General features: G+C 42.7%; 1 protein-coding gene across 2 annotated transcripts in view; it reads left to right on the top strand.

The window, feature by feature from the left end:
• Nucleotides 1-13736, top strand: part of JAK1 (Janus kinase 1) — a 122767-nt gene that overhangs the window by 30610 nt on the left and 78421 nt on the right. The gene's annotated exons all lie outside the window — the stretch shown is intronic.

Below are 13736 nucleotides of genomic sequence, written 5' to 3'. Positions count from 1 at the left end.
GTCAGGACTTACTGAGGGGTCAGGAAGCTGGGAACGGAAGTGGCCTCTTCGCCCTACCTTTGTGAGTGTGCATGTGTTGTGTAGTGCCCTCCTGTGTGCCTGCACACGCTGAACGCCGTGAGGACTAGCTTCAGGGAAGAGGGGGAAGCTTGGGGTCCCCAGACTGAGCCTACCCTTCCTGGCAGTACTTCTTGTTGTGAATCTCTGTCACCACCTTTTGCTACACGAAAACAGTTTTCTCTGGCCACAACTTTGAGGCATATCTGCTATGACAAGTAATAGTAGCTCATCTGATAAACTAGTCTGAGTTAAAAGGTGAGGGCGAACAGACTGGCTACCCCTCCCTGCTTTTGCATTACTAAAAGCATCTCAGGGAATAGAATGCTTTCACCCCAAGTGGCTGTTTTAGGGACATCGGGAGAATGGGAGAGTATCTTCAATAGTCAGTGTCTTTGGGCCCTTAAATCCCATGGTATAGAGACACAGCCTTAAGAAATAAGACTGATCCATCTCAGGCCTGCTACTGACCTATATGTTGCCTTTGTGGGAATTAGAAAGCAGTGCCTCGTGTGGGTGGGGCAGCCCTGCACCAGGGAGCACGGCCAGGTGGGCAGAAGGCAAGCGGGATTTCAGCCATCACTCCCTCACTTCAGTTGGGTACACTTGGCGCTATGCCCAGCCATACACTGTAGTCTTAATTCTGCCTATTATCTTCCAGCCAAACACAGTGACTTTATTGTTTGGCATTATACAGAGAACATACACATTGGCTCCCAGTGGGTGCTTAACAGATGTTTTGGTTGACTGATAATTTCAGAATTGACCAAATACAGAAATGGCACTTTGCAAGTTGATACTTGTCCTCGTAGCAGCAGTGGCCATCTGTGCATTAACTTAACGATCCCATTTATTAATTCAGTAGATACTTCTTGAGCACTTACTGTATAGAAGTTGGCAGGTACCAGCAAATACTTATTTAGCATTGATGATATGCCAGGCTCCTGGCTGGATGAAGAAGATACAACGATGAGAAGGACAGACATGGTTCTCGCCCTCGTTTCTATTGAGGGAGAAGGACCCCAGAAACATTCACAGACTAACAGCACTAGAATTCTAGGTCGTGATAAATGCTGTAAGGACAATGAACAAGGGTGTGTGAAGGTGCAAATAGGAGTTGGTGGAGCGGGGAAAGAGCACTGGATGACAAGGATCTTGAATAGGGTTTCAGGGCATGTCCTTCTGAGAAAAGCACATAATCAGCCCCAAAGAATGGTAAGGAGCAGGTGTGCAGGGAGCAGTCAAGGCACTTGGACAAAGAGGAGAGATTGTCTGGTATACGTAAGTACCTCAGAGGGTGGACTTGGCACATACTGTGAATCAAGGTTAGAGGTGTACTGATAATGATAGCAAACACTTATTTAGTCTGTACTGTGTGCCAGGCCCTGTGCTGTGTGTCTTCCCATATATTAACTGCTTTAATGTCGATAATAATCCTGTGAGTTTCTATTATTATCCTTTTACGGATGAGGAAACTGAGGCACGGAGGACTAAACTTAAACAAGATTTCACAGCTGGTGAATGGAAGAGCAGGGATTCAAACAAAGGCAGTCTGATTTCAGAGTGTGCTTGTATCTGTAGCAGTGGAAAATTCTAACGGTGGGGAATTGTAACCCCCCCTACCTTTTGACATTGTTTCTGTAAGTGCTAACTCTGACTAATGTGTAGCTTATACATAAACAGCATGCTTGTGTAAGAATCCTAGGAACTAACTTCAAAAGATACGGACCCGGCACTTCAGGCATCCCAGTTCTGGGATATTTGCTGACCTTCAACCGTGGAGCCAGGACGACATGAATCCCGGATGACTAAACCAGGGTGATGCACACGGGACCATTTCTTGTGTGATCAGAATAGACTATGCTAGTTTGCACGTAGAGAACTTTGCAACCCCCTCCCTTGATCTCTTTGTTCTGTTCCCCTTTCCCTCCTTATAAAAACCTCTGCCTCCACTGAGAGGTGGAGATGGGCTTCGTGACAGGAGTCCCCCATCTTCCAGATGGCCAACATTTACAAATTACCACTTTGCTTTACATCAGCACCTGCCTCTCAAATACTGGCTTTTGTAGCGGCAGACAGCCGGACCTGCATTCAGTTACATATCCACTATGTTATTGTGCCGGTGGAGGCCGGACCGTGCCAGGCCTCAGTAGCCATTGATTAAGTGGACCTTACATCTAGTGGTGGTGGTGGTGGTAGTTAGGGTTGTGAGAGGATCCAGGAGGAAATCAGGAACTAAAACCCTAGAGAAGGGTCATGTGTCTTCATTACTGTGATGTCAGGAGGAGTGGGGTAAGAGCCCTGAGAAAAGTGCTGTGGAGGCTCTGAAACGGAGTCAGCCCTTTCCAGCTGGGGATTGAGGAGAGGCTTCGGGGAAGGGGAAGGGAACTTTACTGTAGAACTTGAGATATGAGCAGGAGTCACATATACAGAGTAGTTAGAAGGGGCATTTCCTCCAAACTCTCAGATGAGCGAAGATCTAGTATTTGCTCAGAGGCTGGAAAATAGGAATTGGGACCATAGCACTGGCCATTCCCAGGAGAGAAGCGGGAACCAGGTATGGACAGAGTAATGACAGGTTGGAGCCAGCATTCAGTGGGGCTTGATGCTGTCCTGAAGCTTTGGGTCATTATGCATCAGGAAATGTGGTGCATTGGGGTCCAGGGTTTGGTTTTAGGATCTAATTTGGGACTCCTTCCAAGCCTCAGTTTGGCCTCTGGATGACTAAGTGGGAGAGGAGAATTTTTTGTTTTGGCTTTTACTTGATATGCTGTCTCTATGCTGACCTAGATGTGCCTGCCCACCTCCTGGGTGGATGCAGAGAAGTGCTACTCTAGTAGGAAGGTTTTTTACCCCACTCCTCCAGACAGGTTGTTTTATAGGTGGTTGCAGACTAGCACAGGCTTTGGAGCTAGATACATGTGGGCTGGAATTTGGGCTCTAATACCGGCTTTTGACCTTGGCCTTTGTGTTTGGGTCCCATTTAGCTTCCTCTGAGGTAGAGATTTTTACCATCTCATATTGTTGTGTAAGGGTCAAAAGAGCATTTAGTGCTATGTGCCTGAAGCATATAGTTAGTGCGCAGATGATAGTAGTGGGCATTGCTAGATTGCACAGTGTGGAAGGCTCCGAGTACTCACAGGAAGTCTGTTCGAGCCTGCTGATTTCCTTCCCCCATATTTCTGAGGTTAGAAAACCTAAACAGTTGGCAGGACTATGAGGGGCATGTTCAGATGGCTTTTAAAGCCATTCCCAGGCTCAGCTGGACATCATGCCATGATGCGTATTTGCTTAGTCTTAGGCTGTCGTTAGGGGGAAAGGGACAATAGCATTCTTTAGAGTGTTTCTGATTGTGAGTGAAATGTCAGCAGTTGTACATGCCAGTCCAGTAGGTGCCATTTTCCCACTGATTGAAAGTGTTGACTCTGTTTTTCTGCTACCTGAGGATAAATGGAGGAGTTTTAGAAGAACCACCCCCCTCAGTTCCTCAGACTTACCGAGCACCTACATAGCAGTCAAGCACAGTTCTAAGGTCAATACATGAAACAGAAAGACAGTAAGACTCTTTTTGGCCTAAAAGCAACACCTGTCACAGTAGCTGACTCAGTGATTTTCTGTCGGGCTGTGCTGGTAGATCATGGGGTGGGTACCTCTGGCACTTAGAGGGCACAGCCAGGAATACTGATTTCCTTCAGTATACAAAGGGATAGTCCTGTGCAAAGAATTTTTTAATAGCCTACGTAACTTTCAAATGTCTCTGCAGATAATTTTTGTGGGAGAAAATTTGTTTATAATTTCGTGAGCCTAGACAGAACCTAATTCCATTCTATATAAACTACTTTTTGCATCATTTTGATATAGCCTGAATTTTCTAGGAATCAACTATTGTATAATATATACACACTATGTAACTAGTGTCTACTATACTATGTAAGTAGTATAGTATTTTACTTGATTTTGTTTGGAACTTCACCAAAAGCTGTTCACCATTTCCGTAAATCACATTACCAACATTGAAGCGCTGCGTTTGCGTCGTCAGGAAGAACATGCAGACGGTGTCTGCCTGCATTTGTCATTACTACATTCACGGTTATTCTGCTGTGTTAGACTGTTTGGCAGAGCAATTGCATATTAAAATACAGATTCTTATAAATTTCTTTGTTTTTACAGTTTGGGCATTATATTGATTATTTTGAAGTTTTGTGTGTACATAGTTTATATTATTTTGGATTTTCATTTTGGGGTAGTAAAGGAAGCATTACAAAATATATGTTTTAAAAAGGGGAGGAGAATGTTTAGAATCACTGGTCTGGTGCATTGGTTTTATATCACTGAGACCTGGCAAACTGCAGAGAAGTCTGTAGAGAGTTAAAACTCCATTTTGTTTTAAGTCATGATATGTGTAGCCTTGGTTTCAAACGCCTCTGAGTAACGAGCTGTTTACAGCTGATGGATTGAAGTTCTAGAAAATGGGTGCATCTGAATGGATGTGAAGTGGTGACAGGGGTTTCGTCCCCAGCACACCGTGCCTGAGAATCTTGGCCCGGGGGACTCTAATTTGTGTCACCGTCACCACAGCCACGCAGTGGGAGTGTCATCGTGTGACCGATCCACAGCAGTTTTAGAGAGCGTGAGATGTTCGTTTAAAGTGTTGAAGTTGCCCAGCAGTGTTCAAGAGTGATTTTTGTGTGTGTATTTTCAAGTTTCCACAATTCTAGTTACATGGTATTGTGTAATCGCTTGTGGTCTCAGTGTAGTTTATGATCAGTGAGAATAATGAATGGGTGATGAGACTGGAAGTTAGAGGAACAGAGAGAACTCTTCCCTTGAAGGTCTTAAATGGGCGGATGTTAGGACCAGCCAACTAGTGACTCCAGAACATAATAAAGTATTTCATACAGTGCTAACTATGTCGTGTGTCGGTCATTGCAGGTTGCAGTTGGTGGCGATCGGTAGTAGGGGAGTGGACCTTGAAGAGAGGAGAGTAGAATACAAAAAAGCTCTAATTTCCCTATCCTGAATTTCCATGCCGTTATCACCCAAACAGCACGTGGGCTTTTAGTCTGGATTTACATTCTTAGTAGTTAACAGATATCTTTTATTTAGCACCTAATGTATGATTTCTTCTGTGCTTGGTTCTAGGCAACACTTAGATAAGAGGGAATTGATATTACAGATGCAGAAGCTTGGTCTCAGAGACTCAAGTGCCTAGGGCCACGTAGCTGTAAGTGGCAGGGCCGTGATTGCAACCCAGGTGTGAGTGATGCCCAGACCACTCCCTAAGGCCTTTTCATATTGTTGTTCTGGAGACGGTGATCATTATTAGCTTGCTTACTCAGCATTTTCTACCCAGATTATAAGGCAGATCTTTCGTGGTCCAATACATGAAAGGTGTTGTCGTTTTTTTTAAAGTTTTTAACATGTGACTGTATTGAAATGAGGTATGGTTACAGTGTTCCAGCCCAGTTAGTAATTTAGCATCTTAAAGCATTTGACAAGCATGGTTAACCAAAAACCTGAATCATACTAAATGTTTGAAGTGGTGAAGGGTAGGGGATATTTTTAATATTGTTACTACTCTGCTTTAAAAAGTGTGTTTGTAAACTGAGAAGCCTAGGTGAGTGGTATTTATACTACTGACTTTGGAATCCCCACATTGACTTTCTGTAAAGTCGGCTTAAACTGATGGGATTCCCGCCCTTGTCATACAATTAAAGGCAAGGATACAGAGTGAGTTTCCATGCCTTGCAACTATCATGAAGGTAGTGGTAGTTGTCCATGAAACTGTCAGGTCCATGAAAAAAAACTTGTTTTTAAACAGGGATGGTCTGGCTAGCTATTCTCAAATGACTAACCCAGAAGGGCATTTAACTGTGTGTGTGTGTGTGTGTGTGTTTTCCTTCATAAAAGTGATCAAATAAGGAACCTAACACCTTTGGCTGCTTAGGGAATTCCTGTCACTGAAGGGATGACTGAAAGGCTGTTTCTCAGGACGGATTGCCAGATGTTTAAATGTCTGCACGTAGGGGAGGCTTCAAGGCCCCACGCTGCTCCACATTGCCTGTGCAACAGTGGGGTCTGAGGCCAGTGACTTCATCTCGTTGCCTCCATTGCATACTGTAGCTAGTGATCTCTGTTCTGAGTGCAGATCTGAAGAATTGTCTCCTCAGTTGGGAATGGAAGAGGGGGCACAGCTGGGCCAAGCCCTATGGAGGTGCTCAGCTCCTATCCCAGCTGGCCCCTCTCCCACCTCTAGGGTTTCTAACCTCGTCCACCCTCCTAGGCATCTGCGGTTCTCCTGACTTGGTGAGGGACAAGAAAGATGATGGGAACAAACTGGATTTAGCCATAGAACTGGCACTGGGTCTGGTTCTAATTTTGGCTCCATCACTTCTTTGTTCTTTTTGGAAATAGGGTTCACTCACTGGTGATTTTGGGGATAGGGACAAGTGACAGGTAGTAGCTGTTTTACGTACGGCTTTCTTTAGCTGACACTTTCTTAGAGGTGATAACTCCAGCAACCCCAGGTATAAGGGGGATAAATAGGAAAAGGAGAAAGGAGTTTAAGAATAATTTTTTCTGGTCTACATTGTTCACAAAAGATTGGACTACGTCCCATAAGTAGAATCACAAGAGTTTTTAACAGATTTTATGTCACTGACTTACTTTCTTACCCCACATCACGCAGCAGTTTGGTGAGAAGAGCCCAGGTTTTCGTTTGGGATGACCTGGGTGCAAGTCCCCGCCGTCCACCACTTGCTAGCTGACTCATGTAACTTCTCTGAGCCTTGTATCTTCACTGGTACAATGGGTACAGTGATGTCTACCCTAAGCACTCTAGTGGGTCACTGGGAATCTGCTAGGTTAATAGATATGAAAGTGCTTTGTAAACTTCCAAAGGGCTGTATTCTCCTTCTGAAGGATAATTGTTGTTATGGTTTCAGGTATTAAAAGTCTCGGTGGCTGTGCGTGGTGAGGTGAGGGGAGTCATATTTTGGGCAGCTGACTGGAGGTCCTGTTTTCCAAAGCCCAGAAATCCGCACTGGAGTTTTCCCCTAATGCAGCACTCCTGTGCTGGTGTTTGGAGCATGGCCAGAAACACATGCTACACTTATTAAAGGGCTTTGGCACTCTGTAGTGTGGGATTACTGGCACCCGAAGATGAAATGATAAAGGAGCGTATCATTAAATTCAGAAGTATGAGTCATGCACATTTGAGTTACTTTAAAAAAATGGAATCATAATAGAAATGGGCATGCATTCAACTTATATTATGTTCCTTAGCTTTAGTGGTTTTCAGGTTAAAAGTCACTGCATTTAAATGTCTTAAAGCTTAGCATTTATAAAAAGCTTTTAAAACTTAAACTCTTCGTAAAAGCACCTGAATTGGAAACTCTGTCTTTTAATTTCCCTACCAGTAAGATATTAGAGACGGTTTTGCATTGGGTGTGTCCTCCTGTACTGCTCTAACTCTCAGCTCAGTGAATCAGAAAGGAACATGCAGTGTAATTCCTGCAATCCTCCTGTTTGCCTTCAGGGAGCCTCCTGGTCATTATTCTGCCCCCTTGTTTTACAGTGTGGAAAATTGAGGCCCCTCCTGGTTCCCTGACTTGTCTGAGGCATGGCGCTAGATTATGGCAGAGACAGGTTTAGAACTCACTCAGTCCACATCACACTGCCACCAGGGAGGTAGGCTCCACCAAGATTTAGTCAGTGTGTTGGGTAAGAAGGCCTCCTCCACCATCACCACCCGTTTATTCCATTTAAAATCATGGCTCATTTAGTTTAAGCCACTTTTCTCTGGTTTAGTTCTTTTCAGACTTGTAAGTAATTTTCAAGGATTATCCTTAATACCACACCACCACTTTATACCTAAAATAATTGATTGATTCATTTAACCAGGTATGATCACAGTGACTTTTACCTTTCCATGTGGGGCTGCTTTTTCATTAATCAGTTCATTCGTATTTAGTAAAGTTTTTTCTTCCGATGTGGTTAATTATTTATGAAGAAACATTTGAGTTCTTGCCCTGTCCCAGGCTCTGTGCTAGGTAGGTGCTGAGAATGGGAAGGCATCAAGTGATGGAAGGACCTCATCTCAGAACTTGACTTTCTCCTGAGAGCAACTAGTGTGTCGATCAGGCCCCACATTCATTCTACTTACGGACCATCACTGTGTTTTATAGCAGATAGTGGAAAGCTGAAAGAGGAAACACTCATTATGAGAAGCAGTGATTACTTTTTTAAAAAAATTCTGTTTTCAACCTAGCTAAGGAGATCTATGTTACCAAAAATAATGACACAAAAAGGAAATAAAAGTCAAGGAGATTGTTGTGTAGTTCAGGCTTTAGGAGGTTGCTGCCATTCCAGGTGGTCGCTGAGAAGCACAGGGTTTGGATACCTGGAGAGGGAGGGGTAATTGATAATTAATGAGTATCTAATAAGGATCTCTCATTTATTGAGGGCTTTAAGTATATTAGCTCTTTTAGTCTTTTGAGGAGGGAATGTTTTAAATTGAAAAATGTATCAAACACAAGGAGAGTGTGTAAAACATCTGTGTAGTTAGAGAAAAATACCCATGTACTCATCATTCAGGTAGGAAATAGAACATTACCAGTATTTGGGAAGTTGTCAGTACCCCTCCCATTGCACTTCCCTCAGAGGTATCAACCACCCCACTTTTCTATTAATCATTGTCTTCCTTCTAGTGCAGATGTCCCAAAAGCAAGCACAAACCTAGGTCTATGAAGAAAGGGCAGTGTTGCTATCATTTTTCTCAAGAGAAGAGCTTCATGGTCCTAGTTTGAATTCATCTGAACAGAAGCTCTGGGCCAAGTCTGGATTTGGAGTTGAGAGGTTGCAGGGACACTTTTGGAGAGGTCAGTGGAAAAGGTTGTCAGAGAGTTACGGGAAATGGGGCTTCTTACAGTTGGGGTGTCTGGGGGACTGTAGTAGGTCCCGCTGCTGGGAGCCTGCAGGTGGTGTAGTCGGTGGGAGTGGGCTACTTTAAAATTCTATTTTTGCTTCTAAGCTCATCCTGGCTTATGTCTAGCCCTCGTTGGCCAAAGCGGAATACTTCTGCAGAGTGAAATATTCTACTGATGCCGGCATCAGGGTACAGAGCACAGAACGGGAAATTTATCAGTACATGATTAAGAAAAGTGAAATTAGAAAAAAAAGTTAGGAATCTGGCATTCCGTCCCGTTATGCAGTCTGTGGGGGATCTTGCTGATGACAGTCCTGAACGTACTCCCTTCAGAATCTTGAAGGCATCGGTTGATTTTCTCCTTGCTTCATGCAGCTGTTAAGAAGCTTCTGACTTAAAGAAAAGCAGGAAACATTCTCAATTCTTGACCTTTTGAATGTGACTTGGTTTATTATCTTTTGGAAGATTATAGACTCTTGTCCAGTGTTCTCAGTAACACCCAGAGCAGGTTTTTTCCTCCACTGTATTTTTAGGCCTTTTCCATTTGGTGCCCGGTGGCCTTCAGTTCTGGAAAATCTTTCTTTAAATGATTTTGCTGATGGTTTTATTTTCTTCATGTTCCCTGTCTTTAGGAACTCCTTTTACTCAGGTCTGTTACTTTCTGGATTGAACCTCTTGATTTTCTTATGTTTTCTCTGCATGTCAAGCTATTCTTTGCTAAGCAATTTCCCAGACTTTATAGTAAAATATGTAATTTACATAAAATGTACCAAGCCTAAGTGTTTATTTCACTGAGGTTTCACAACTGTTTGTGCAACCACTACCCAAAACAAAATATAGAACATTTCCATCAACCTAGAGAGTTCCATAGGGCTCTTTTCCAGTCCTGCTTTTCATTTCTGCTGATAGCTTTTGAATATTGAAGAGCTCCCTTTTCTCTGAAATGTTACTTTAAAAAACTTAGCGTTGCTTCATAAATAAAGTATATTCCTTTATCTCTCCAAAGACATTAATTAATTTTCCAAGTGTTTCTTCCTCTGTGTAAACACTCTTTGTTTGTTCTGAGTTGCTTTTTTTCCTCTCTGTGTGCCTGCATTGGAGGCTTTCTGAAGACATTTGTTTATCTTGGCTGGCTGTCCTTGATTGAACCTGAGCGGAAGCTGAGCATGTGCGTGGGGCTTGTTAACTTTGAACAGAAACTCGGGCAGAAGAGTGACTTGAGTGGGCCATTTAATTGGGGAACCCCTAATGTCATAGCTTTAGGTTTGTTCCTGTGATGGTAGTATTCTTCAGGAAAGAGTATTTTAATCCTTTGCCTGGAGGGCCAGGGATTGGCTGCCAGCGTTAACTAGAGCCATGTGGGGAAGAGAGTGGAGGGTGCAGCATCCAAGCCCTCAGCATTCAGTGGGTGCAGACACCGTTCGCCTGTCTGTGTGCCGTTCCGTCCCTATGCTTGGCTTGGCATCTCACGTCCCAGGATCCTGTCTTATCCCCTCCAGAAAATAAATACCTACACCTGTGCTGCCATATCCACTAGCCACATGTAACTATTTATATTTAAATTATTAAACATTAAATAAAATTAAGTCAGTGGTTTTCACTGACTAAAGAAAATGACTTAAATGACTAAAGAAAAGTCATTTCCTTTAGCCACATTTTAAACTCTAGTAGCAACATGTGACTAGTGGCTATCCAACTGGGCAAGACAGAGAACCTTTCCATTTTTCTGAAAAATTTTATTGGACAACGCTAAGTCTAGACTTTCGCTGGGGTGGAGGAGTGGGCGAGGGAGTTGTGTTTCTTAAACACCTCTCCCCAGCCCTCTTCTTTTACCCCAGTTGCTGGTGCTTCCAATTCCTCTTACTTCTGAGGCTTCAGTTTTTGCCATTGTCAGCTTGGGATTCAGTTTTCATGGGTTATCTAAGTCATTTGTCTGCATATCCACCTAATGGCCTGCTTTCAAAGTTAGCTGCAGTTTTCTCCCCTCCTGTTCCCCTCCTGTATGTGTGGTTTTGGTCGTAAAACAAAGAGTCTCAACGTATTTACTGTTTTACACACACACACAAAGTTTAGTGGGGTTTTAAGGGAATGAGATTGGTTACTTGGGTCCGGTCTGCTGTTTTAACCAGGAATTTTGATTCATTGGCTCCTCAGCATGGCACGGAAGGTTGACCACGTTCTGCCTTTCATCACCTTTAGCCCGATTTCTGGCCACCCAGTGCCTCACGCATTGTGCCATCTTATGTTTCATGGAAGAGTCTCTAATGCTTTTGAATATGTGCCCTTTCTATGTGCTTTTATTTCTGTGTGAAATATGCTGTCTCCATTCCCACCTGTTTCTCATGTTCAGTAACTATTTTTCTGCAAATCTCAGCCCCAGGATACTGTCCCTTGTGATACCTTTGCCTGATCCACCGTTATGTAGAGTTTGAGAATTCTGCTCTCTGCTCTCACACCACCACGTTTCAGTTCATTCGTTCGTTCGTTCCTTCCTTCCTTCCTTCCATTCATCCAGAGAGGATCTTGCCATACATATTATTCTGCAATTGGCTTTTTAAAATGTTGTAACTGTTGAATGACTAGTCAGTTCTTCCTATTAGCTTCTGTTTGGGAGGATTTGATTTTCATGTAACCATCCTAGCAGAGAGGCCGGCACATACTAGGCACACAGAAATTGTTTGCCAAACTAGACTGAGCCCTAGTGTTCAGTGAATCCATAGCAACTGCGTTCTCCTTTGTTGTTTTTGAATTCTGCCAGCAGTAGGGTGACCATAAATTCCTCATGTCTGTTTTCCCAGCATAATTATGAAGAACCCCCTACTTTTACTCTTAAAAGTCTCCTAGTTAAGACAGTAAACCAAATGGCCACCTGACAGTCAAACACATCTAGTTAGATGACCCTTTTTCTTTTCTCAGTGGAGCAACTAAAGAGGAAGAAATACTTGAAATGTGAGATTTCATTTGAATCCTATTTCTCTCCAACCAGCCAGAGAGGAAAGCCCAAATTACACAAGAGAGTCACCTTTGGTGCACTGTCAAAGTCCAAATGTTTCATTTTCCCTAAGGATGGCTGATTCCTTCCAGAAGCACTTTTATAAGGAGCACTTAAATTTCAGAAATGGATCTTTGCATTCCCTTCCTGATTCGAACGTTTAGATTTCAATTTCATTCTAATAGAAAATCTAAGAGCTGCTTGGATTCTTCTTCCGTTGATACCCCAGTGGGGTCCTGGGCTGTGGTGTGCAGCCTGAACGGAAACTAACTGTCCTTAAGGCAAAGGGGACTCAGAATAGTTTTAGGTTTATTGGTGGGTACATTGAGCAGAGCTTCAGATTTAGGTTCAGGTCCTTGTTCTGTCATTTCCTACTGGTATGTCACCTTGGGAAAGCTAATTGAACATCTCCCATAATGTGAAATCATTGGGTTGAGAATAGTCCCACCTTATAGGGTTAATGTGGAGATTGAGCTCATGCATGCAGAGCATAGTAAGTGCTTAGCAAATAACATCTTTTACTGTTGTTACTATGATCATGACAATTGTTATCTTTTGACATGAGCCAATTCAGATGTTTGTGAGGGAACACAGCACATGTGAGGGGGGAGAGCAGAGAGGATCTGCCCCCCAGCTTTCTGACTGCAGTGTGCAGGTCCTCAGCTGCCTGTCGGAGTGCCGCAGCGTGGAAGAAAAACTCAAAGGAAAGAAATCATGTGGGTCAAAGAGGAGAGAGGAAAATGTCATAACTGCGGTTGCTGGTGAATCTAGTATTACCTTTGTCTACCTTGGACAATTTAGGTTGGCCACATTTGGATTGGGATTAGAAGGACTGGGCCTCAGAATCACCAGAAAAGTTAAAAAAAAAAAATTCTCTTCTGGGTTTCTGATTCAGTAGGTCCAGGGCACAGTAGGGAATAGTTTATTTTTAAAAAGTTACCAGGTCATTTTTATATGCATCTGGATTTGAGAATTACTACATTGGGTGATTATTTATTACCCAGTAATTCAATAAAACATTTTCAAATCATTGGTTACTTAATATAGGGCAGGTGATAGTATAGTGATGCTCATTTTAGGGTCGGAAGATAGAGACAGGTTATTATTAATGTATTAAAATAAAGAGCCTAAATTAACTGAGTTAAATAGAATTCAGTTTTATAAGAGTTTTGAATTTTAAGCCTATCATATCTCTATATTGGTCTTTTCCAGGATCCTTGCCTATATTTAGGTTATTTAAAATGAAGTAACAAAGAAAATTGTGAAATCAGGAACAATAAAAAATTTCTGTTAGAAATGTAAATATGCAAAACATAAATCCAGTGGGGATTTATGCTTTAAATCCATTTAAAGCAAAGGAAGATACTGTCTTACTACATTAGGAAATGTCTTCAACTTTTATCACTGTTACTGAAAAAGGGAAAGAGCTTAGGTAGGTGCACATGATTGGTACTTGCCTGATACAGGTCATTAGGTCATTTAGTGGAAGGGTATTGTGTTTGGAGCCAGTAGACTCAGGTGGAGTCACTGTTCTGATATTTCTCCGTGCAAACTTTAGTTATTTAGCCTCTTTGGCAGTGCCTTTTTAAATCTGTAAAATGGGAATGATATTGGCCTTCTCTATCCTATATGTATCCCAAATGAGGAAATATATTTGATAGGAATGTAAAGCCATGGTCAGCTCCCAGGATGGCCCTGGTTTACACCCATTGTTGGGTGAAATTATTAATAGCACTGTGTTTAACTCTCAGGTTAAACTCT

This window comes from Desmodus rotundus, chromosome 3, assembly GCF_022682495.2.
Source record: "Desmodus rotundus isolate HL8 chromosome 3, HLdesRot8A.1, whole genome shotgun sequence".
In the NCBI taxonomy this organism is placed as follows: Eukaryota; Metazoa; Chordata; class Mammalia; order Chiroptera; family Phyllostomidae; genus Desmodus; species Desmodus rotundus.
This window is presented reverse-complemented; position numbering and strand designations above follow the sequence as displayed.